General features: G+C 42.0%; 1 long non-coding RNA gene across 1 annotated transcript; it reads left to right on the top strand.

Moving 5' to 3' along the window:
* Positions 1 to 414: 414 nt before the first annotated feature.
* On the top strand, positions 415 to 8,692 carry LOC308197111. Its single transcript, XR_013952583.1, has 3 exons — positions 415 to 1,322; positions 4,592 to 4,742; positions 5,563 to 8,692. It is a non-coding gene; the product is annotated as an uncharacterized lncRNA (long non-coding RNA).
* The last annotated feature ends 15,647 nt before the right edge of the window (positions 8,693 to 24,339 follow it).

Here is a 24,339-nt window from a genome sequence, read left to right on the forward strand (position 1 = left end):
GACATGGGCTGTGAAGTCCCACCGTGCCGCCCGGTGTCTGCGGTGCGGGGAGAGGTGCGAGGGGACGGAGCCACAGCGGGAGGGGGATGCTCCACTGCAGAGCCCCTAAGCCTGTGCCGAGCACTGCACATGTCACCGATCCTCACACAGACGAACACGCGCGATTTCACTCATTCCTCTCACTGGACTCTTTTGCCATTCTGCTGTCCTTAAAAAAGTGACATCTTCAATGTGGTGCAGATACATAATTTTAGGCCACGTCAGTAGACTTGTTTCTCTTAAAACAGGCTCTCAAATAACTATCCAAAAAATGTTTACCTGTTTGTTGTTTTTTTTTTAAACCAATAACTTATTTTGGATATGTATATTTATAGCCATATACATACACGATTAATATGAAAGTGGGGGGTCCATGATTGCGCTACATATATACAAATCTTATAGTCTGATGCTTTAAAGAGAAAAAAAAAAAACCACAAAGCTTTCTGTGGTTATGGCTTATTAAAAATATATATATATAATAATAATAATTAAAAAGAGCTTTATTGATAAAATCATAAATTAAGTATCTAAATAATAATAAAAAAGAACTACTCTTTTATTATGTTCTTGATAATGTCAAAATGATAAAAGAATTTGGAGTCAGGTGTCAATGAAACGGTGTTGTGAATCCTCCTCGTTTGGCATTTCAAAATGTCCAGTGTCAAGCCTAGGTACTGGGATATATGTTTCTTAGTTGACATTATGGTTCTTAGAGTTCTGTGCTTTGTTATTTGGTACCTTGGCTGCTTACTTAAGCTCCATATGCAAATACAAAGCTCAAATACAAAGCTGGAGTGTTAAGATTAAAGAGCTAAGATTCCAAGATTAAAATGGGAGATGAATGTTTCCTGTAAATATGTATCATTAGTCTGATTTTTAAAGGATGTTTAGCAATGATTTGAATAAATAAATAAATAAAACAGCATTGTAAAGGAAACAGTCCAAAATGCTTTAAAAAGCATGTATGGCAGAAAAACCTTTCTACAGCTGTAAATGAGCTGCAGTCTGACACCCACAGCAAAAGTACTTGTTAGCAGAGCAGCTAAGCCCCAAGTGATGCCGTTTGGATCGTTTTCCCTTATAACACATCCCTTCCCTATCTGACTATAGTCTGAGCAAGCTGCGGAGGGTCTGTATTCCTGGTAGCACCTCAGAGCAGAGGCACAAGGGAGGCGAAGGCTCTTCCCCAAGGCCGGGCAGAGGCTCTGTGCCCAGCACCATCTCCTGCTCCCTCTCACGGGGCCAGCGCAGACACGGACACCTTCGGCTGCAGGTCTCAGGTACCCAAACCGTCCTGCAGCGTGAGCCATCAGGGTGCCGGCTTTTTTTCCCCACCTTCTGCATCGGCGGCGGAACTTGTTGCCAAGATAGCAGCTGGCATTGTTATTCGAGACTGTAAACTTTCACCTTGAGAATAGCATTTCTGTGCCTGCGTCAAGGCTGAAAGTCTGAGAGTTCAGGGAGAAAAAACTTGTTTGACAAGCAAAGCTTTTTTTGTTTAAAAAAAAGAAGAAGGAGGAGGGAAAAAAAAATAAAGCTCCAAACTCTTGGGAATAGGTGAAAGCGACAGAGGCTGGAGACAAAGATGAGAAGTGATCCTTAAGGTGCGAGCGTCGGAGGCTGCCTGGAGAGCGCTCGGCAGCGCTGCGGGTGCTGCTGCCCACCCCACAGAGGGGAAAATCAAAAACCTGTCAGCCACCGAGCGAGGTGGTGGGTGGGGGGGCGTCAGCGAGGGATCTAGACGATGGGAATGCTTTAGGTGAAATTGCATACCGCAGCCCTTTTGCTTCTTTCCACTGCTTGGAGTTGCCTCCGGTGGCGACCGGAGAGTTGTGTTAACCCACCAGCTGCGGCAGGGTCTGGGGCAGGGGTGGCAGGGGTGCACTCAGCGAGGCTCAGCAAGCCCCAGCTGCTGGGCACGGAAAGCAGCTGCTAATCAGAGGTCACTTACAGACTGCTTCTCAGTTTCTGTGTTTTTCACCTTTTTTGCTTTGCGGGCCGTGAAGTGTTTTCCAGAGGAGCGGGTCCCTTTTGAAATGCACATTCTTGAAGTGCTGCACAGCATAAATGGACTTGTTTTTCTTAGCCACCTCTCACAGACACCTTAGAAGTAGACCACAGAGCTCCCCAGAGGTCTGCAGACCCCCAGGTTGAAAACTAGCACTCTAATGTTAATCCTTTCAGCTGTCCAGTCCAGGAAATGTGATTATTTTGCAACGGAGAGAACAGAGACAAAGAAAGGTGATGCCAAAAAGCAAGAACTGTGAAAGCACTGCTGTGATCCAGGAGCACAGCAGCCACTGGAAGAGAGGGCAGGTTTTCCCAAGTGTCTTTCAGATGCTATCAAAATTACTCCCAAAGTGTCCCCCTTTCATTAAGTGTCTAAATTCACATCCATAGGTGCTAAGTGCTCACAGATCCCTCTGAACCCAGAGCAATGCATGCCTGCTCACCACCCATGAAATCAGACCATTTTTGTTATGTTTCTTTGTCGATAGATCTGTTTGAAACTGCAGTCGTGCCTAGGCCACGGAGGGAGTCAGTGTCAAGTTTTGGACAAGATACCAAGTTTTGGAGCCCTGATTACTGCCCATAAACACTAGGAGCATGTCACCACCTCCTCTCCTGGGATTCTTACCCCTTAAAGAAGAGCACACTTTGAGCACTTTGATTCCTGCAGATACATTCAAATTACAGTTGGCATTCACAGATTTGTAGATTTTTGAGGCCAGGAGTGCATCTTTTTTTTTTTTTTTCCACCCGATTTCCTCTGTATTCAGCCCAAAAACTTGCATCTGACAAAAGCATAGCTTTTGTTTGATTAAAGCACATCTGCCAGAAAAGCATTCAGACCTGATTTGAAGACATCAGGAGAGAGAAAATCCACCTCTTCCCTTGGTGGTTCATTCTAGTGGCTAATCACCTTCAATGTTAAATATTTGTGCCATTCTTGATAGATTAAAGAGCATTTCAGTACGTGGCATTCCTATGAGATAATGCTTGCAATGAAGTAACCTTTTAATCTTCTTTTTGATAAATTAAACAGTGTGAGATCTTTAGGTTTCTCACTGTCAAACATTATCTACAGTCAGTAAATCATTTCTGTGGCTCTTTTCTGAGCCTTCTCCAATTTTGTAATGTCTTTCTTTAACATGACAACCAGATCCCATAGTCTACTATATGCTCACCTGGGGTGTAGTCTCTAGCCTGAATTCTCTTTGCTATGAGGGTGGGAAGCATCTCACCTGAGTTTAGCCAAAATAAAAGCTTGGCATCTAAAAGTTAGGCATCTAATAGTGTTAGGCATCTTCTAGGCTCCCTCAGTAGACATCAGAGACGGATGGACACTTCTGAAGAGTTTGCCCATTTGTATAATGTTGCTTTGGGCTATATCAGGGCGCCTTCTCTTTGAATTCAGCCCACCTTCCCAAGTCTCAGTGTGTTGCCTGTGCCACCCTCACATCAGCAGCACTCTCGTTTGTCCCTCTGCCAGGCTCTGTTCTCACATACTTGTTATCAGCAAAGACTTAGAGAGCAGACCAGGAGGGTTTTCAATGAGAAAGTTCCCCTAAACAATTTGTGGAGATGTTCTGATGTGGACGCAATTTTTATTGAGACTAATTCACAGTCATGCGGCTAATGATGTTTACAAACCGAATCCACTGAAGAAAACATCAGCTAGTTGCACACCAGTACTACTTGCTGCTAAATTTTGTTAGGGAAAAATCCCATTCAGTGATGGCTCTCTGTTGACAATTGTCTTTTGGAGATCTGCCAAGTAGCCAGCTCTTCACCCATTCATCCTGTGCCTTATCAGTATTGCAAATGCCATTTTTTCAATTGAAATCATATGTGAATTAAACTTAACAGCAATTCCATAATTATCTTGCTTAAGAAATTCATTATAAAGTACCTCTAATCTTCATTTGCATTTTTCTGTCTTTTTTCTTCTTCCTTCTAATTTATTTGTGATTAATTGCCTCTTTTGAGCCAACTACATATGTTATTTGCTTGGACTATCCTTTTTGTACCATTGGATGACTATAGGTGTCTAGTGACCACCATCTTTTGTGCCTGTAACTAATTAACTCCTGGCAGTCAGGAATGATGCAGTGTATCTGTACCTTTCTCATTAAAGGATTTATCCTCTACAATTCTCTTTTTTTTTTTTTCCTTTTTTTTTTTTTTCCCCTCTCTCTGTCTTATTTTGTCAAGACATCCAAGCAATACTTTGTTTACTGGCTGCATGAGACCTCCAGCACATGCCTCCCAAACTGAGGACCCCCTAACAGTGCAGGTTTTCCCACTGATGTATTCCAGACAGGTCTTAAGAAGTAGCACATCCTATTTTCTGGTTTGATTTAGTGGTCTACAAAGCCTCCTACCACTACCACCTCCTGAGCTTTCTGGGTCAGCTCAGTGATCGAAGAGTCACTCAAAGTCCTGGGGTTCACTCTGAGCCCTCAGTAACTAGAAAACTAGATAATGGTGTTTTTAACGTTCAGAGCCATACCTCACCTCTTTTACCTCATCGGTTGTTCCTGAATAGGATGAGATGGCTCCAGGAAACAGCATCACAAAGTTAGCAGCGTGAAGTGGATGATGAGATGGTGTCATTCCCAGAAAGACTTCTGCTGTTGGTATCTCGTGAAGCATCTTGACAGTGTGATGGCATCCCACAGCTCCTCGTGCTTCTTCAGGTAAGTGTGCAGTGTACCCACAGGGCAGCCGAATCATAGGATCAGAGGAGTTAAAGACAGGCAAGATCTGTCAGATCACAGAGCACATGCCCCTGCCAGTGAGTGCTGTCGTCCCTGATACAGCACGCGTCAGATCTCAGATACTACAATTGATCTCAGTCAAAAGGCCAAAGGGAGTTGGATGTATTTTTTTTGTATCTGAAATCTAATATGCACAACTGTTCGGAAAGCCTTCTGTTACGTGCTGGTGGATGGAAACCTGAGTTCAACTCTTGAGTCTGGTCACTATCCTGCCCTGACGGATGGTGAGTCTGGGTTTGCTCCCTATGGGTAGACAATGTCTCCAAGCAGTCCACCTTCTCCCAGGGTCAGTCACAGGGCAAAGGTAGGCAGGGGCTCTGAAAGGGCATAGTTCTGTGCGAGCTAAGCTACAGCTCACCTCCGTTTCCCCCTGCTGCAGCCCGTTTGGTTGCACAGACCTCCCCACAAGGCTATGTTGGGGTGATGTCCAAAGCCTCACTTGTCTGGACTGGGGGTGTCTGGAGCTAGGACTGCACTGGCTGCTCAGGCTCCAGCATCTCCAACCTGCCGAGCTCTGGGGTCAGCAGCCTGCCGGCTGTGCAGCAGAAGTGATGTCACATCGTTGTGCCATGCCGACATAGCAGGACACATGCGTTCAGCTCTGGAAACACCGTAACAACCCAGTCCTGAAAGTATGCTTCATGTGGCTTGCTTCTCCTCTCTCAATGCAATTTTTTGGCATATAAATTTAATCCAGAGGAATGTTTGTGACCAGGGTTTTTTTTCTCTCCGTCACTAGGATTGATTTAGGACCTACTCAAGTCTACCTAGCAAGTCCTTATCTCCTTATCTCTACTGGATTGGCAATACTTCGGGTGAGACAGGTCTCTTGAAGAGCAAAATTTACTTCACGTGACTACAGACCAGCCTTATGAAGCGTGATCTGTTCAGTTATGGGCCAGAAGAAATACTCTGTGACCGCAGGTACCGGTCAGAGCACTGGACTTCTCTGCCCCAGCTTGCAGGGCAGCTGCTGTTTGGAACTGTTTGGAGTGACTTGTGCATCAGGAATGAGGACAGACGCCCTTCAACAGCTAGTTTTGAGGAACTAGCAAGTCAGGAGGAAAAAAACAAAGCAACAACAAAAAACAACAACACAACAAAACAAAACAAACAAACAAAAAACACAGGGCTTAAGGTATAGAACTTGTCCCTCTGACTTGGGGGGTGAATTTGGAAGGCTTTCTCCCCCAGCCTGAAGTCCATTGAGCTGAGCAACCCCTGGCAATCAGTGCAAACTACGGAGGTTCAAGCTGCTTTCTCTATACTCGTGCTAGGCCTGATTGTTTCTCCCTTTTGCCCCATATTATTTACTGTACAAATCCATTAGCATTGCTTTTTCTTGCTGCATCCAAGATACTGCAGTCTATCACTTGAGCTATTCACATGACATTTCATCCTTTCTTAGGAAGACAATCGTGTCTTCAATCAAAGACCTCTTTACAAAAGGAAATAGGAGCAAGAACTTGAGATGGCATAATGCAGCAAAGTGCTTTCTGTACACCTGCACAATACAACTCAATCTGCCATTACTTTCAAAATTATGCTGAAAGATTCCTCTTGTTTACACTTTTTTTGTGTGCCCCGACCCATTGCTCATTTGACCTTGAGGTTCCCTTCATTCCTCCTTTCCCCCACCCCATTCTTGCCTTCTTCCCCCGCCTACACCTCCAGCAGTTATTATTTCCTTTGTTGGTTGCAGTTTGTATAATTATCTTGCAGCAGTCAACACGCAAACATTTATTTAGCCTGATTTCACACCAAAGAGACTGTGTGCAACAGCCAGGCCCGTGTAAGTATTATAGGTGCTTTGTCAAAAAGAATTTAGTAACTCATTTTTGGACACCTTCTTTAGGGCAATGATGAAAGGTTTCCTGTGGATTGAGGTTTTTTCATGCAATGAATAAAAGGACATATTGGAGGGGAAAAAAATCCTTAAAAGTCTAGGGTATGATGGGAATGACAGTGCAGTACTGGAGTTCCAGCAAGATCTGCAGCTGATTTCAGTTGAGTCACGTTGTCCTCTGAGAGGGTGCTGGACAGATTCCCAGTAGGAGTCCCAGGGAGACAGGAATTACTTCCTTCCTATGCAGAGGTAGCTCCCACAGGGTGGGTGGAAATCATGCTGTGTTATTGACATTCCCCTCCTCAGGTTGCTCCTCTTACTGATCTTGCTTTGGGTTTTGCTGAGGAACACGCTGAGACTTCATTTGCTATGCCCTAGCCATCTCAGATCTGTTTTGGACTGTGCTGGTTCTTCCATTTGTTTCCCGGTGTGGCTGGCACATCTGTGGTAAGATTTTGCTTTCTCAGACTGCCCTGTGACAATTTACTTTCAATACTAATAAAAGTCTACTTAATTTATCATTATTCTGCATATCAGCAATATTTCAGGCACTCTTTTAGCAGCCCTTCTGCTAGTGTTTCTGTATTTGGACCTTTTCACCACATTAGTGACATCCCACAGACAGTTTCTTCATCCTTTTCTCAAAAGAAAAGCATAACAGAATTTAGTCAATCTCTCCCTCCATGCCTGTGTGTATAGGCACCACCTAGGCATGAAATCACCATTATTAATAATGCAATGCAATTATTCCTTGGCTGTGATAGGAGGCACTGGCTGGTTTTGTCCTGAGGTCTGGACAGGCTTTGACACAGCCAGTCCTTGGAATGGGTTCACCCCATCCTCCCTGGGAGATGTTAAAAGATATTAACTGGTAGAGGCCTCGCAAGACCTTCCTGTGCAGGGTGTTGTACAGGCAGGCCTGTTTTGTGAACACACGGAAGACGGGAAGGCCTCGTGGCCTGTCACACAGTAGGGGTGGTGAGCAATCCAGCTGGGGCAAAGCACTTCTACAGCAGAAATTAGGCTGGCAAGGGTGGTGAGGGATTTAAAAGCATGTTAGGAATTCAGATCCCTTTGTTGTTTAGGAGCCTGATGTAGCTTCAAACGTTGCAAAATTACTGCAGAACTAGGGCTGTGATGCTGGCAGATAACAGGCCTTCCCACTTTGTGGTAAATAGTACCTCCCCACCTTTTTTCTTCTGCTCCTTGTTTTGCAATTAATGCTGCTTCTTTTCAGTAAGAAGTTGTAAATTATGAGAACTATGTTTACCTAGCAGCAGGTAGCGCCTCTTCATCATTCACCAGGTCAAAAAGAAGAAGGTTACTTAATACTAATCAGAGGGAAACTGGGGTTTCAGTGCTAAAAAAGGTAAACACCAACTTATTCTCTTAGTGTCTCCAAAACATTAGAAATCACCTGTTCTTTACACAAAACATTTTTAGACCTGCCGTATGAGAAAGTAGAAAATGAGCTTAACCTTGTCAGAAGCACTTCTAGCTGATCTTATGTGCTAACAGGGCAATAATGAAGGATCAACTTTTGATACAACACACAACATTTCAATGTGGGTTCACAGAGATTTTTCTCACATTATGTTATTTCAGGCATTTAACCTGAAATTTCCTCGTGTTCAGTGCTGCCACTGTGCTGGCATTCTGGGTCTGCTGAATCCCCTCCGTGATCAGGGATAGCACTGATCCTAGTGTTTAGATGGAAACTTCAAATAACCTACGATTTGCAGAATCCTGTGTGGTGAAATCTGTTCCAACTCACACAGTAATCAAGGTCGAGCCTGTTCAGTCACAGCTATTGGGAATGCTGTAGATGATTTATCAGTCCTGTTCACCCCCGATGATTGTCATAATCTGTGCTCCATATTTAATCTCAGATGGTAATCTATGTCAGGAATTGTTCTCACAGTCAGAAAACAAAGAAAGACAACTTGGTAACTGTGTCCACTAAAAATCCAAAGTAACTTATGATTTATGGGACAGTTTTGTTCTTCTCCATCACTTACGTGTATACTCCTGTTCAATATAACCTGTCATTTTATAGGACATTCTGTCTATCTCAGAGACGTTTGCATTTTGATAGTGAAACCAAGACATTGGTATACATGCGCTATTTCTAAGACTGCATAGTCCCCTACAGTCTTTAATAGCTGCTACATAAGTGAATCAGTAACGATGATATCCCTATTTGAATGCAAAATCTGGCTACTGACATTTCCTCTGGCTTTGTAAACTCTGGTAAGCCTGTGCTGTGTAAATTCACTGGAGATATTTGGGCTATGTTGATTTGCACCAGTGGAGGACCTGACTCATCCTCTGGTGGCTGGGACGTGAGCGATTCGTATCTTTTGCATTAACGATCCTGGACTTTTATTCTTCCCTTCTTTCCTCTCACTTTTTTGGATATGCCACCTATTAGGCCACCTATTTCTCTGCGACCCACTGAACGCCACAGCACTCTGGATATACCTCACAGGTATTTCAGTTTTGCTCCAGATGGATGTACTGTAGATCATTTCAAGAGACAGTTCACAGCATAATCAGGAAATCATACAATTTTTTGTTTCTTTCTCCATCTTTGCTTCCCTAGCTAATTGTTTTCCTCTTTTTAAACTTACCCATAGACTTACATTGTCTCACCTCAGACTTGGGAGCCAGCATAAAAAGAGCTTACCCACCAGGTGGCATTTTCTCACAAGTGTCCAGCCCTAATTCTAACATGAACACTTTGTACATATAATTATAAAACTGAGGGCCACTAAAGTGCACCTGTAGAGCAGAAACTTGACTGTTCTCGATTCTGTTCTAATTATTGAGCCTTAGAGCAAAAACTAGGTTTCAAAGAAAACTTTCTGTACAGGCCTCAATAGAGTTAAAGGAGAAACATTTTAAGTTGATGAGCTGACACTTGTAGAAGCAAATATATTAAATAAATCATGATTCGTTTTGGGGCTAAATCTGACTTACATCAACTCTGGAAAAACTAGATCCTAATGAGTGACAGTTTGGTGTTTTCTGTCACTTCCTACAGTAATGGCCCCAAGCTGACACTGCTCTGTGGGAGTCTAATACTTCTGAACAAAAGTTTTTTTGGAGTGAGATAGACAAGGTAGAAATCCCAAGGTGACTGGAAGGAATGTCTAATGACTGGAAAGACATATTTACTGGCAGACTGTATGTAAGCTGTGACAGTTGACAGGGCTTGATTGTAATAAATATAGTTGATGAAGAGAAGGCTGACAGGTGAGGACAGAGAGAGAAAAAGAGTCAAAAGATCTGCATTGGCTGAACCCTATTAATGGTAAGTTGGTAACAAAGCCCAGAGTCATAAAAGAAAACAGATATCGCAAACTGATGTCTAAACACTGAAATGTGTAGGACTTGCAGGTTGCTGTAACAAGCTCTGATTTGTTGACCTTTCTTCTAGCTATTTTATAAGAGGTGTTTTTAGTTGTATTTCACACCAGCAGCAGGCAGGCACCTGACATTTTTAAATATCATGTATGATTAATCACGTAACGGAATAAACCCTGATCAAGGTCAAAATTATTGCTTCAATCTATAACTTTCACTGCTTTGATCGGGGGATTTGATGTTGGAAAATGTGCCTCCATGTGCTGTGAAGGAAGTAATCTTCCTGGCGATCTGTTCTGCTCAAAACAAAATGAATTCCTGTAAAGGAAATTAAGCAACATAAAACCTGAAAATATTTCTTTAGATGCACAGGCTCACTACACACACACACACACACACACACACACAGATGGAGTGATTGACCCTGAAAATGGAAACGACTCTGGCATATTAAATCATGACACTTTATAACTGACTGGTCAGAGTTTCAACAATAGGATTTCCAATGAGCTCTGCACTTTCTTCCCCCAGGCAAATGTCACACACTGAAACTAAACAGGATCTTTTTTTTTTTTTTCTTGTTCATCCCGACGTGCTGTTTTCTGTGCCCAAGATACGAATCTGTATTTGAGAATGCCTTAACCCTTTGGAAGGACAACCCTTCCTCTCCATGCCCCAGGAGGAGGGAGCTTTGTGGCAGTCGTGGGGGACATTGCGCCTGCGTTGGCTCCGGGGTCATTCTGCATGCTTATTGCACTCCCATGGCAAAAGGGAAGAAAGGAGAAAAACTGTCATAAGGGAATGTCTAGAGGAAAGCACTCAGGAACTGCACAAACTTAATGTAAAGGTTAATAAAGAGGAACATCCCGTGTTGAGAATATCAAATGAAAGTTCCTCTAAACTCTGGAAATGGGCCCATTTAACAGCAAAGTCACAGTTAGCTTGCTTTCATCACTGCATAAACAGAGGTGAAAATCCTTTCACTTTCTTGCTTGTATGAAACACAGAAGTGTTGGTAAAATATTTAGACAACTAAAATATTGAGACAACTTTTCTTTTTAAAAGTTGCTGTTATTTTGAACAGCAACTCTTTCCCTCCCCACCAAATGCCACAGTCTCTTCAAGTCCCGCTGCCACTAAATGGGTTGTGGGGAGTGCCAAGAAAAAAAACAACAAATGAGACCATATAGGCACACAACAAAGGCTCACGGAGTAGCACAATGCTTACGTGTCAATCACGTCGATGCTCTCTCTTTGCCGGCTGCCTGTCTCCCACAAGGCAGTGGATTCAGCCACTGCTTCTCAGAGCTGCCTCTCTGGAATCGCGGCATTCGGAGCCGTGTCTCGTCAGCACCGGACTGTCAGCCTAATTGGCACGTACACACACACTTTATACACTCCTCCACTTGCCAGTGACTGCTTACACACATATGCACACTATGTAGGTAGACATGAGCGTGTCCTTTCATATAGAAAGTTATCCGCACAATTACACTGATGGTTTATGGATTGATATCTACCAATATCCACGGTTTTGTATATTGTTGTATTCATATGCGGTTGCATACCTGGACAAACACCCCTACTGTCCTGCCTGAATTTGCTGTTAACTTGGCAAAGTTAGTCTATGATTATTATTTACTTCAGTGGAGGTTGGCAAAGTTAGTCTATGATTATTATTTACTTCGGTGGAGGTCCTTTATGCCCAGACAGAAGACAGGGTGCCATTGCATTTAAATACAATGAATACATGTAAGAACATGTATGTTTTTACGAAAACATGCAGAGTTTCTGCTCTGCAGCCCAGCCCCATGCAGCCTGAATTCCATGTAAGCAAATTTCTTATTTACTGAAGCCTTGAGCCAAACAACGGGAAGCACGAGACAAAGGAGGTGGTATTTAAGCTATGATGTGACCCTTTTCTTTTTATATGTTTGTGCACTCGTGTACGTATTTTACACATTCTTTTGGCTTGACCTTTTGCAGAGACATTACCACAACTTTGGGCTGATGAGAACATGCAAACCGTCTTCATGCAAAAACCAGCGTGTTAGAGCCAATGTACGTGGCTGTAGATTTCTTGACTTTGTTTTATCATCTTTTTTAGGTGAAGTCAGTTCCTTGTCAAAAAGATGTAAGTAGAGGACAAAGCAGGAACAAAAGTCTTCATAGAGTGTAACTTTTTTTGTATGGAAACTTGGCTGAAGTCAATGTGACTTTGACCATTGCCTGCACCAGAGTCAGGCTTTCATTTCAATATTGCTGAAAAGGTAAGGACACTAGTGGATGGCTTTTTGCTACCGTTTTTTTAATGTGAATATAAGATCAATGCAGGACACTATTTTTTTAAGTTTCATGGTCTAATCAAAATACTGTTAAAAGTAAAAACTGAAGCTGAATGTCAGAGAAAACTGTCTGAGGTGAAATTTAAGAGGAAAGAGAATGTTCTCCTCCAGGAAGCTGGGGATACTTTGTAGAGAGAACTGCCACTGCTGAGCCAGGGTTAATCTTGCATTACTAGGAATTTTTAATAGAAGTTGTATAATAATTCTGCCCCACATTTTGCATTTCTGAATCTACATTGGTTTTTGAAAGCTTCTGAGAAACAAGTTTCCCAGGAGGGTAATAATCTTCAATCCATCGCATATGATACAAGGACCCTAATAATGGTTCTGCAGTCTGTGAGTCTCACTTGAGATAAAACTTTTCTGAGCCCACACCTGAGACAAGACTGTCAAAAAGAGCAAAACCAGACTGATCTTGTGATTCCCAAAGTCTGAAGCAGGCTAGGTCCCGCATCGTGGTGAGAACTATTTTAAAAAGTCTATCTAAGCAACCGGGATACGAAGGAGGATTTTTGATAACTCTTCTATGTAACCTCCATTATGCACACTTGATCTGGTCCCAAATGAGGATAAGCACTCTGCTAGAAAAGATTCATAGCTTTACAGGTTTTGCATATTTTTTTTTTTCTGCAGAAATTGCTTGGTGTGTTCAGATGTCCTCCTTCAGTTTAGACCATCCCTGTAATTATTTTACAAGGTGAAAAAGAACAAACAAAAAGTCCCTTTTGTATCATGACTATAGAATTCATAATAACTCACACTATAGCTACAACTAGACACACAGCTATGCGTGACCCCAAACATAACATTAGGGACTAGCTAGTTGTGCTGACATAAGGTTTACAATTGTATTTAAGTTGTTAAGAGAAAAAAAGTGTTTTGGTTGTCACAGTAGGTGGAGGTTAATGCCCAGAACTTCAGCTACAAAACTCCTGTTTTGCCTTTTGCTATTTGTTCATAAAAGCTTGCCAAGTGCATGGACCCTCATTATATACCTTGTTGTTGTAATAACAGTGTGAGAACACCCTGCAAGTGCTTTGCTCCAGAGGAAGCTTCTGTGAGAAAGTGAAGCAAATACATGATGCTGTACTTTAAACTGACACTGTTGAGCGCTATGTTTGGGGTCTGATGTGTTAGCTGCTCATCAGTACAGCCATAGTGTTGAATACAGAGGAAAGGGAGAAATAGAAAAAGCATGGGAGCAGGAATAATTTGCCAAATTTTCTTTTTCCAGTGTAGATGTACTGAAGCAAAGGTAATTTCAACAAGGAGAAGTTTGCCCTGTTGTGTTCCAGGCTTCTCGTTTAGGTTGATTACATGGCAACACAGAATTGATTTCTTGAGCTTAGGACAGTTGGCAAACTTGACTAGACTTAAAATGAACCTCTTTGATTCTGTCTACAAAATTAGAGTAGATTTGATAAAGTAAAGATGTATCCTTTGAAGTATTCCCTATCAACATAAGTGCTAAGAACACTTGAGCGAAGGAATTTTAACAGTTTTGAAAAGAGTAGCAAAGGAACATCAATAAGGATTGCAGCTAAGGGCATGCCCACAAGGCACTATACTAACTGCATCTATCCTGCAGGCAATAAGCAATTGCTAAAGATTCCAGACTTTTTAAAGTTCATAGTTCATCTCATAAAAACTTTACATGTAACTTATGATAGGATTTTGCTGGGTGGGTTTGGCTTTCAATACCTGACTCCAAGAGGAAGGGTTTGTAAGTTGATCTGCATATAATGACATGAAGGAGCTTTATTTATATATATTTTTTATTTTTTTTTAGCAAATGATGTTTGATGACAGGTCAATCCTGAAAGGTGTAAAGTATGCTCATGTCCTGTTATATCAGGTATTACAGTCATGTAAGCTACGCTTCTTCCAGGCACTTCACATAAGGAAGAACACCATCCCAAATGCTTTGTTTATTCAATCCCACATCATGAAGGAGAGCAGGGCTGTCCTTCACACTATAAATGTGTCGTGGGTGCTAGATATGAGATGCCCATGCTATTGTAAATTCTTTTTCCTTGAGCAGGGAAGCAATATGAAGGCCAACCAACAATTTAGTGGTAATTTTGGTTGAACAGATATCTATTTGGCAACTCTGATTCCACTGGCCCATTGACATCAACACTACTACTGCTGTGGATAGCACTTGTGTTGGGCAGCTCACTGTGGCCTAGCAAATTTACCATTAGCAAGGCGGAGCACCACAGATCTGGACAGAAATGTGAAGGAAACCAAAAAGGAAGTTTTGAGCAGCAAAGAAGATCTGAGTTGCAGACACTTGGAAATGAGTCACAAATGGGTTGGATATTTAATTTGGGAAGTATAAGATATTTAATTAAAAAGCTTTTACTTTTCTATGTGGATTTCATACTGGTGGTACTTGATAGAATTCAGTGTGACCACAGTAAAACAGTGGCAACCACAGTAATGACAATTAGGATTCCTAAGCATGATCATGCTACTGTGGCTTAAGGAACTACCACGTGTCAGCTGAGCTGTGACATGTGTGTGTCCTTAGCTGGCCACAAACACGAGTCAGTGTAAACCTCCTTCAGTAAAATTTAAGCAAACACCTTTCAGCTCATACTTGCAATGGTTGAAGAGCACGTACAGTTAGTTGATGGCACTCAGCTGGTGAGTAGAAAGGATTCATTAGACTGCAGTAATTCAGAAATGTCTGACTCCTTAAATTAAAAATGAGAGAAATGTGTGTGTGATATTTTAGATCACCTAGCACATTTCCCTAAGTCATGTGGTTCCCAAATTCTGTTCGCAGTTCTTCCCCAAATTTGCTATGAAGGTATTACTTCCACAGTGGTGCAGAAAGTAAAAGAACTAAAAGTGGCTGTAAACAGAGAGCAGCTGAAATGGATTCAAGAGTAGCAAAGCGTGAACAACGGTTCTCGCCATGAGCCTGATCCAAAGGCAATGGACTCACCAGGGTAGTTTTCTCTGTTGACTTCAAGAAGTTTGGAACCTTACCCAGTTTCCCATGGTTTAATGAAGAAAACGTAGGCTAGGAAAACACTCTTTGTTCTGACTTAATTTTTTCCTAGATGTCATGATAATAGGTGCCTTGTAAGTACCCACAATAATAATTAATAATATAAATTAATAGTTTTTGACCTTTATGATTTTACTACATGAAACTTGACTTTGCTCAATACTGAAATTTTGCCACTGATTAGGTATCACTCTGAATTCATTGAAAGTTAATAAAAACTGGCTGATTAAACAACCCTAGGCAACACATCTTAAATAGTTATTAAACAATCATTATAGATAGAAACATCTACAACTGGCTTCTGTTGAAATGCTGCTTATTATTATATAATCCTTTTTCAAGTCAAAATGAATGCATAATTAAAGCACAAAGCAAACAGTTTGAAAGTTCTGAGCTGGCTGTGCAAAGCTATAATGCATCAACGAACCTCTAAATTAGTGCTTGAAACAGTGGATGATTGATGTACAGCAGAAAAAGTAACTGAGGAAGAAGTATGGATCCATGGGCATAGTCAGACGAAGAACTGGAATCATCTCATGTAAAGCCCTACAGGAAACCATGGCCTTTGCAGCTTTGACCCAGAGACACTCCTTTGAGGTCAAGAAAAAAAGTTGAGTGCACATTTCTAGTGTGTCATATTGCCATTGTAGATACTGTCTTTTGTGAAGAGTCACATTAAACTTTGCAGCTGAAGACATACAAACTTTGAAAGTAATTTGATTTGGGACTAAAACACTGAATTGACCCTTACCCAATAACATTTATGTTTTTAACAGACTCCTTAATGACAATTCATAAGAAACTCTCCAGATAAATAAGGATACGTTCTGATCTTTATTGTACCGGTATAAATTTGGAGCAACTTCAATGAAACTAGCAGAAGTGCTCTGGGTTTACTAATAGTATAAATGAGAACAGAATGAAAACCAGAGACTTTAGGGAGACTTAAGCCAACAATTCAGCTTTCTGAATTGAGAAGCTTGCTTATTAAATTTATAGTACAAAACCTCTGTCTCCTGCCCTCTTTGTAATAACATCTTTCTTAATAGTTCTGACTTAATCTGCATGAAATATACAGCATGAAATAAATGGTCAGGATGTTTAAGTTTCCACCCTGTACCACCTGCAAGTTACAGGCCAGATCCATTTGCTTGATTGAGGCAACGTAAGAGTCATTACCACATAGGTCAGCCGATTTTTCCCCCCTTAAACACCTGCAAATGCAAGTCACCTGGGAGTTTGAACCTATTAAGGTTCTTATAATTGAAACAAGGGCAAAATAGTTTGTAAAATGGTACATGAACAGAAAGATGAGAGAGGGAGAGAGAAAGAGAAAGACACTCTGGTTGGATGACAGGAAATCATATAACCATATTTGCAACTGAGCTTTGGGAGCATGGTCTTTGTAATGGGGTTAGCTAATCTAGATAGTAATAAGGATAGGAAAGTCAGCAATCATAATCATATTTAATGGATTCCAGATGGAGAAATATAATTGTTCTCATTATCATTGTGAAAACTCCAAGGAAATACAATCCCAAGATACTTTACCTTGACAAGCAACCAGGAACAATATCGACATCAAGTCATGGGTTTTGTAGGTAGAGTTGTCAGTTATTTCCTTTTTGTAACATTCCCTTCTAATGTAATGGTTTGATTAACCTAAGACATTTTGATGTGAGTATAAAAGCAATGTTAATGGAATGCCTGCTTAATTGACTGTGCATCTCTATACTATATGATGTGGTGACTTACTAAATACATTGTGGAGTTAAAAACCAACACAAACCAAAACAAAAGCCTTGTATATCACGAGACTTTTTCTTTGTAATGTGGTTAAAATGAAATACGACTGTAAGCATCGGTCTTTTTGGGTGCAGCTGTTCTTTTTGTTTGGCTTGATAATTGGAACCAGTCCCATGGGCCTATTTGATGTTATCTCTTGTTTAAAACTAAACTGTCAAAGCTTATCCCCCCTGTGTACTCAACAGGGAGTAGTTCTGGGGAAACTTTCTTCTTAAGTATTTTTAACCCCTCCTCCCCGCACGCATTCTCTAAACTGAACCGGGGCAGTCATGAAATGATGTCTTCACAGGAACACTTGTACAGCAAAATATTTCTTTGTGGAAAATTGAGCCTTTTCATGTTATATAGCTTTGTAAGAGGGGCCTAAAACAAAATGATCCCACGGCAGAAGTCAGATGATCAGGGTGTGCTCTCTTAGCTTTATAACCACTTGCTGTATCTACAAAGGGTGTCCTGCACAGCATCCCCCTGGCATGAGAGGAGCTCAGGGTGTGAGGCAGAGACACAGATGTCTCCCACAATATGAAACAATTTTTGATCCAGCAACAGAATAACTGTGTTTCCGTGCAAGAGTGACTTTAATGTGCCTGATCCCAAGTTAATGCATTCAAGCAGTGTTGCACTGTGGAGAACTACCAGTTGGGGTGACATTACCTCAGAGATTTCTATAAGGGTAGGCATGCCCTGCACTTTGTATTATTTAGATGTAACCTTAGAATATTAAGATTTGCTTCAGGAGAGGTTAGATTCTGAGTTCTGGTTTAGCCCCTGAATGGCAGATGGTAGCAAGGAGCATGCCTGCTGCAGTCAGGCGAGGGGACATTTTACTTTTGCTTTACACCTTTCATTCTCTTTTGCAGTTACTGTCTTTACAGTTGCAGAATTGAGACAACTCAACTGTGTGATCTCAGAACAGACAGAACACAAGAGAACAGCATAAGGTTGTGCTAGGGGTGGTTCAGACTGAAAATTAAAAAAAATTTCTTTACCATGAGCATGGTCAAACACTAGAACAGGCTTCCTGGTTGATGCCGCCATTCCTATCAGTGTTCAAGGGGCACTTTGATAACTCCCTCAATAACATGCTTTAACTTTTGCCTGAAGTGACGGGGCAGTTGGGTTAGATGATCTTTGAAGGTCCCTTCCAACTGATCTATCCTATCCTATCCTATCCTATCCTATCCTATCCTATCCTATCCTATCCTATCCTATCCTATCCTATCCTATCCTAAACTGCAATTACAGTAGAGTTCTTCTGGTCATAGAACCAGTCTGCTCTGTTTTAGTTACGTTAAAAAAAAAAAAAAAAAAAAAAGACCCTCTGCTAGATATGACAAAGTTGTCAGTACAAACAAATAAACAACAAAACAAACAACAAACAGTTTTCAGAGAAAAGAATCGGTGACAGATGGCAAAGTCATCTCCACTATCTTGGAAAAACAAAAGAAGGTCAGAATTTACTGGCTTGCTGAAGTAGTGATAATCAGACGCATTAGTACAGATTGTGGAACTGCCTTTCCTTTCCCAAAAACGAGCTTTATCCCATGTTCTCTCAGAACATAAGCACTGCAAAGACCTGAGACACAAGGTAATGAACTGATGCACAGCACAGGAGGCTTTTCCCATGTTTCTTGTGGCTCTTGCATGTTCCGTGACATGAACTGTTTTTCTTGAATGGCTTATGTGCAGAATAAGAGAACCCTTCAGTTATTAACCATAGCTCAATTATGTACATTATTCATGGTCACACTATTTTTGTAAAAGAATAGCAAGCTGAAGTATTGGTTTCTCCTCCAGATGCCATGTCTACACTGTGGAGATGTGGCACTGGCCTGCAGTGATTGCAAGTTGTGTGCTGGTACTATGTTTTCCTTTCTATCGTGCACAGAACATTTATAATATGGGCAGAACATCCAGTGCAGGATGTGGTCTAATCTCTTGCCCTTTGTTGCATTAAATCTTGCTTTTATCTTAGCACTCTTTGTCACTCTTGTTCCTTCTACTCTTTAAGACCAAATGCATCAGTGTCTCCTCATCTTCCACAAATAACTATCTGTTTCTGTCCTATAGACTCATGTCAGGCCACCTGGAAGAGTCCTTCTGAGTAAAATCAGAAGTAAAAGCTGCTGATAGCTGTAAAAACAGCAAATGAGCTTCCTATCTTGTGTAGCACTCAACGCAACTAAGATGCTTCTGATAAGCAACCTCTTTCCAGAGCACTTCAGAGAGCAACTGATTGGAACATCTAAGCACAGGCTGTAGGTTGCAGGTTGGTTATGTGCCCCAAGAGAACAAAGGTGTTTGTGATGCCCATTCATGGAAGAACAATGGCCAAGCTATGGTCCCTCTTGCCATCTCAAACCAATCTCCATAGAGCTGTCAAATGTGAGATGGGGAATGATTCTTATGTCCCTCAAGGGATGCCAGGACTCAGTATTTTGTAGATAAATATAAGTTTCTATTTAAAACCAGTACTACTGGGACTAGATGTAAGAGGGGCTGGAAAAAGCCAGTTCTAAAAATACAGGAAATAGCTATATGGTTACAGAAGTGAATTTCCAGCTGTGGGTAATCATGTAACTCACATATTAACAATGAGAATACACTGTGTAAGGGGGAAAAACAACAATTCACAAAAGCTTGAAAGACAATGGGCCAATTCCTGATCAGAGTGTGGAAAAAAGGAGCAGAGAGAATATATGGAGGGGGAGAAAAACCAGGGGAGTGGTGTTTTGTTACCCAACAGCCAGTGAAGAAGGCAGTTCTGGAAAGGTCGGTAAGAGCAAAGAGAAATGTTAATTTGCATTTGGGAGGCACCGTTTGCAAAGGTAAGGTTAGGAGCATGGAGACGAAACAGCCTGTTTGCTGACAGGCCTCTTTGCTGGCCTGTCCCATCTGTTCATAAATGCAGGTTGTGAAGCAGCAGCCCCAGAAATAAATCCGGAATAATCTCTGCAACACCTTGCATCCAAGGCTCTCCCAGCAATTTTGAACTATTTCTAATAGCAGACTGTCTCACATTTGACAGAGAAATGATTAGCCCACACATTTTATAGACGGGAAAACTACGGCATTCACCTTGTCAGCCACTGGAAGACTAGAAACAGAACTCATTTGTCTTTGCTCTATTTTCATCAATTTTAATTAGTCATCCAAACTTCCATATTTCCTGTCAGGCCTTTTAGCTGCAAAGACCCTATCTCTCAGTTTTTTTCTGGTGGATTTCTGGAAAAGTTCATTTTGTCATGTTTTTTTGTCCTCAGTCCTGCTGTAGAGAACTTCAGCTTTCCCTTCTCCTTTCTATAGGCCTCTCCAGTGCCTATTCCTTTAAAATCCCTTCCTAGTAATTGTCAGTGTTATTCTAAGCAATAGTAGATGGTTTTGATCTGTGGAGCTATGTAAAAACTGTGTTCTCAACCTGTCTCTCTATCTGTTTTTACTCCTCAGCGTTAGAGCTTAATTCTCATGGGCTTGATCAGAACAGTTGCTTTTGTGTAGTGGGACTAATTTTAACCAATCATCCAATTGTCAAGGGTTTTCTCCTCTCATTTCAAGGCGGCTTCTTTATAGTATTCTCTTTGGTTCCCCCCCACCCCCCCGCCCCTTTACAGCAGAGGTTGTGCAATAACACTACAGAAGTATAGTTATTGCTGGAAGGCTTTTTAGGCTCTAACATGGATTCCTCCCTAGAGGAGGGGGGCATATTTGTCTTAATAGAATCATTGTGGCTCATTTCAGTGGTGCAGGCTGCTCCTAGGTCCTCCTGCTGAACTGGGGGTTTACATCTGGTTTATGATTTTCTACTCTGCCATGGGAAGCAGAATCCTTCCCTCTACTAATTTGCAAGCTTGAGTAAACCATTTAGTTTTAGTCACTGACAAAGGATGTCATTCAAACCTGCAGGTAGTCAGTGGAAGCACCTTACATGTTTATGTGAACAATAATCCCCCCAAAGTCAGCCAGTTATGTCTACAGTTAGTAGTTCCTTCTCCTCCCACTCCACTTTCCGTAACCTTGTCATTACAGTGCATTGCAAAAGCTGTTGTACATGTGAAAATCTCTCCTCTCCCTCTCCTTTCCCTCTCCCTCTCCTCTCCCTCTTTTTTTCCTCTCCTCTCCCTCTCCAAAAAGTCTGATAGTGGTGTTTGTGCTCAGGCAGGATAAAATTCTTTATGCTATATGAACAGCCTCCAGAGAGGTGCATCTGATTACATCTCATGTTCTGCAATGACTGCCTGCAGATAAGAGTCATCATACTTACAGAATTACTTGAATCTCAACAGAGTTAAGATATTGGCATTGTGCAAATATAAAACAAAGCAAAACAATTTATTTATTTTTTAAACCTATAGGCAAGATGGACAATATATGTCTGTTCTGGGCTTCTACTTCTATGCGCTTCAGTAAGACCCTGAAATGTAATTACAGTGTTCAGGTAAAACAATTTCAGTGTGTTTTACAAGAAAAATAACTTTCACGACAAAATGGCAAGCTAATTTTTACATATACGGTTTCTCTCATATCTGTGTCTCATTGGTAGTATGCTGGGATATATATTGTTACATTCCATGTTTAAACAGAGGGAAAAACCCAAAACAGAGATGAATAGAGCAATTACTCTACGTATTTTTGCTAAATCATGGTTTTTTTTTTTTTGTTTAGTTTTGTTTTCTAAGGAAGAGATATGTAATCCTTTATGCTTCACAGTTAGATGACTGTAGGAACTCAAGAGGAATGAATGATCAGGCATAAACTTCAGCCCTGTGAGGGTTATTGGCTGCCCTGCAGTGCTGGAAATTTTGGGTACTTTATTTTGGGTATCCAAACAGAAAGGTAGGAGCCAAACACTAGCTTTTGCCTTCTATAAATTTTGTCTTCCCAATTAGCTATCCTCACACACTGAACAAACAGCTCCACTTTCAGAGCTGCCAGCTTCAGTTTCTCAACAAGGAAGGGTCAAGTTTGTCCTCCTTTGGATAAAACAGCAGCTCTTTCTGTTCTTTGAGTTTGCCCATTGCTTTTGGAGCTTCAGGATTTGATCAGTCCTTATTTTCGGGGTTTTCAGTCCAACCACACAGCTGAAAGCATAGTCAGAGAAAAGTGAGCTTGGTGGTTTTCGAACTGAAGGCAGCGCACCCAGTGCTGCAAGGCCTAGCGAGAAACCTGACAGCCGGCAGCCCTGGACAGCAGTGAGAGCATGTTCATGCCTTCAAAAGCCAGCAAAGGGAGTCTTAGTGGAGCCCTGTCTCCTTGATGTGGAGTTCAGCTTGAAAAAGCAAAATCGGTGCTCATTTCATAATAAAATTGTTTGTTAGTTTTAGAGGGGTAGCAGCTAAGGGCCTGGTCAGAAACGGTAGGCCACGCACGCACAAACAAAAGACAGAATTGAGAAACAGCCTATGGCAAGACACCAAACTGAGCTCATTTGCCAGGGTTTTTTTTGCCAGCTCATTTTCCAGTTTTTACAAATATTTCTTTCTCCCAAGTCGCTGTGTGAAAGAGCTGCACACGGAGGCGGGACCAGCCCAGGGGAAGCACATGGTGAGTGGTCACATGCACCGTGTGGGCACGTGTCCCCTCTCACTGTACTCTTGCATATGTCTGTGTGTTCCAACCTGCTGATAGGTCATGTAACCTTGGATTACCTGCAGAAAGAAGTAATTAAAAAAGAAACAGGCAGTGAGGTGGAAGTGGTGTTTTTTAATCTGGTGGTGTGCTTCTGAAGCTGGAAGGGGGGGGCTCGGCTTGGGCTCACTTTTGTTAGGACCGTGGGGAAAGCTGAGGTGACCATGGTGAAGAGAACAATTGTTTCTGTGGCCGACAGTGGGGCTTGGGCTGCGTGGCCTGCACAAAAGAGGTCTATGAAAGGGTCTGCTGAGCTCTGGCTTTAATGTGACGCAGAACAAAGGCCAGGAGTCCCCACGCAGCTGGACGAGTTGCTGCCAGCAAGACCGGAGGTTTCTGAAGAGCCTGAGAGTTTTGGATCTCACAGAAGATCCTGGTTTTCCTCTGGAGGTCCCTGTCTTCCATCCATGCAGGCACAGGCTTTCAAGGGATAAGAGGAAAGCTGAAGAAAAATACTGGTGTAAACAAGGCCTTAAGGTTGCTCAGAGACATTTTAATGTCTGTTATGTATCTGGTGTGTTAGCAGGACTTTTTGTTGGAGCTGTTGAGGTGTACCAATAAAATCTGTGCTTAGGGACTTTAAAAAAAGTTGCTTTTTGACCCAACAGACCATAATGAGCCTTTTGGCTGTATTTACAGAGGCCAACAAGTATTCGGGGACTCCTAAACGGGCCTATTATGTAGCTACCAGGAATGCATGTGAGGGCTCTGGGTACTCCCTAAAATTGCAGTGTGAGGCAAAATGCATAGGACCCCAGATGTGTATGCACCCCCTGGCATGGAAGGTATTGCAGCCGGACCCGTGTGTTACCAATACCTGCCTGGCCCAGCGTAGGGGCTGGACACTCTTCCGTGGCTGTCTGTGAACGTGGTCATGCAGCAGAGCACACTGAGAGATGCCACTCCTGGCCCTTGGTGCACCTCGGACGCCCGCGTTGGCCCTGGTGGAGCCCCCACCTCCTGCCTGAACCAGAGTTTGAGTTTTCCGAGGAAGGACAATGCCAGGGAAACCTGGGCCTTCCTGAGAGAGCAGCCACAAATAAGTAGTGTTGCCTCCATGTCTGCTAGGCCAGGCTTTGAACGAACTGAAGGCTGAAAGGGATATTAGTCTGAAGGGCTTTTATTTTGTTTTTGTTTGGTTTTAATTTATGTTCAATTATTACTCATAGCAAGCACTCAGAAGCCAGTTCAAGAGCCGTACTTGAACAGCAGCTTGCCCTTTCTTTCCTGTCTTCTCTGGTTCTGTTGTACAGAGCATATTGGAGGTTAAAGCAGGTCAAATATAATATTTGCCTGTGCTGTTTTTGTTTGCGCGTGTGTGTGTGTGTGTGTGTGTTTCACTGTTTACTGGATCTGACCAAGTGCAGAGAGTAATTGTAAAGTTGAAATGAAACGGAAATCATCTGGGAGGCAAAAAGGCTTGCAAAAGCTGCTAAAACCAAATGAATCCCTCTCAAAGGAGTCGAAAGCATGCAAGATAATGCAGGAAACATTAACATAATATTATCT

This window comes from Anser brachyrhynchus (genome assembly GCF_964034855.1).
Source record: "Anser brachyrhynchus genome assembly, chromosome: 6".
NCBI classification, from domain to species: Eukaryota; Metazoa; Chordata; class Aves; order Anseriformes; family Anatidae; genus Anser; species Anser brachyrhynchus.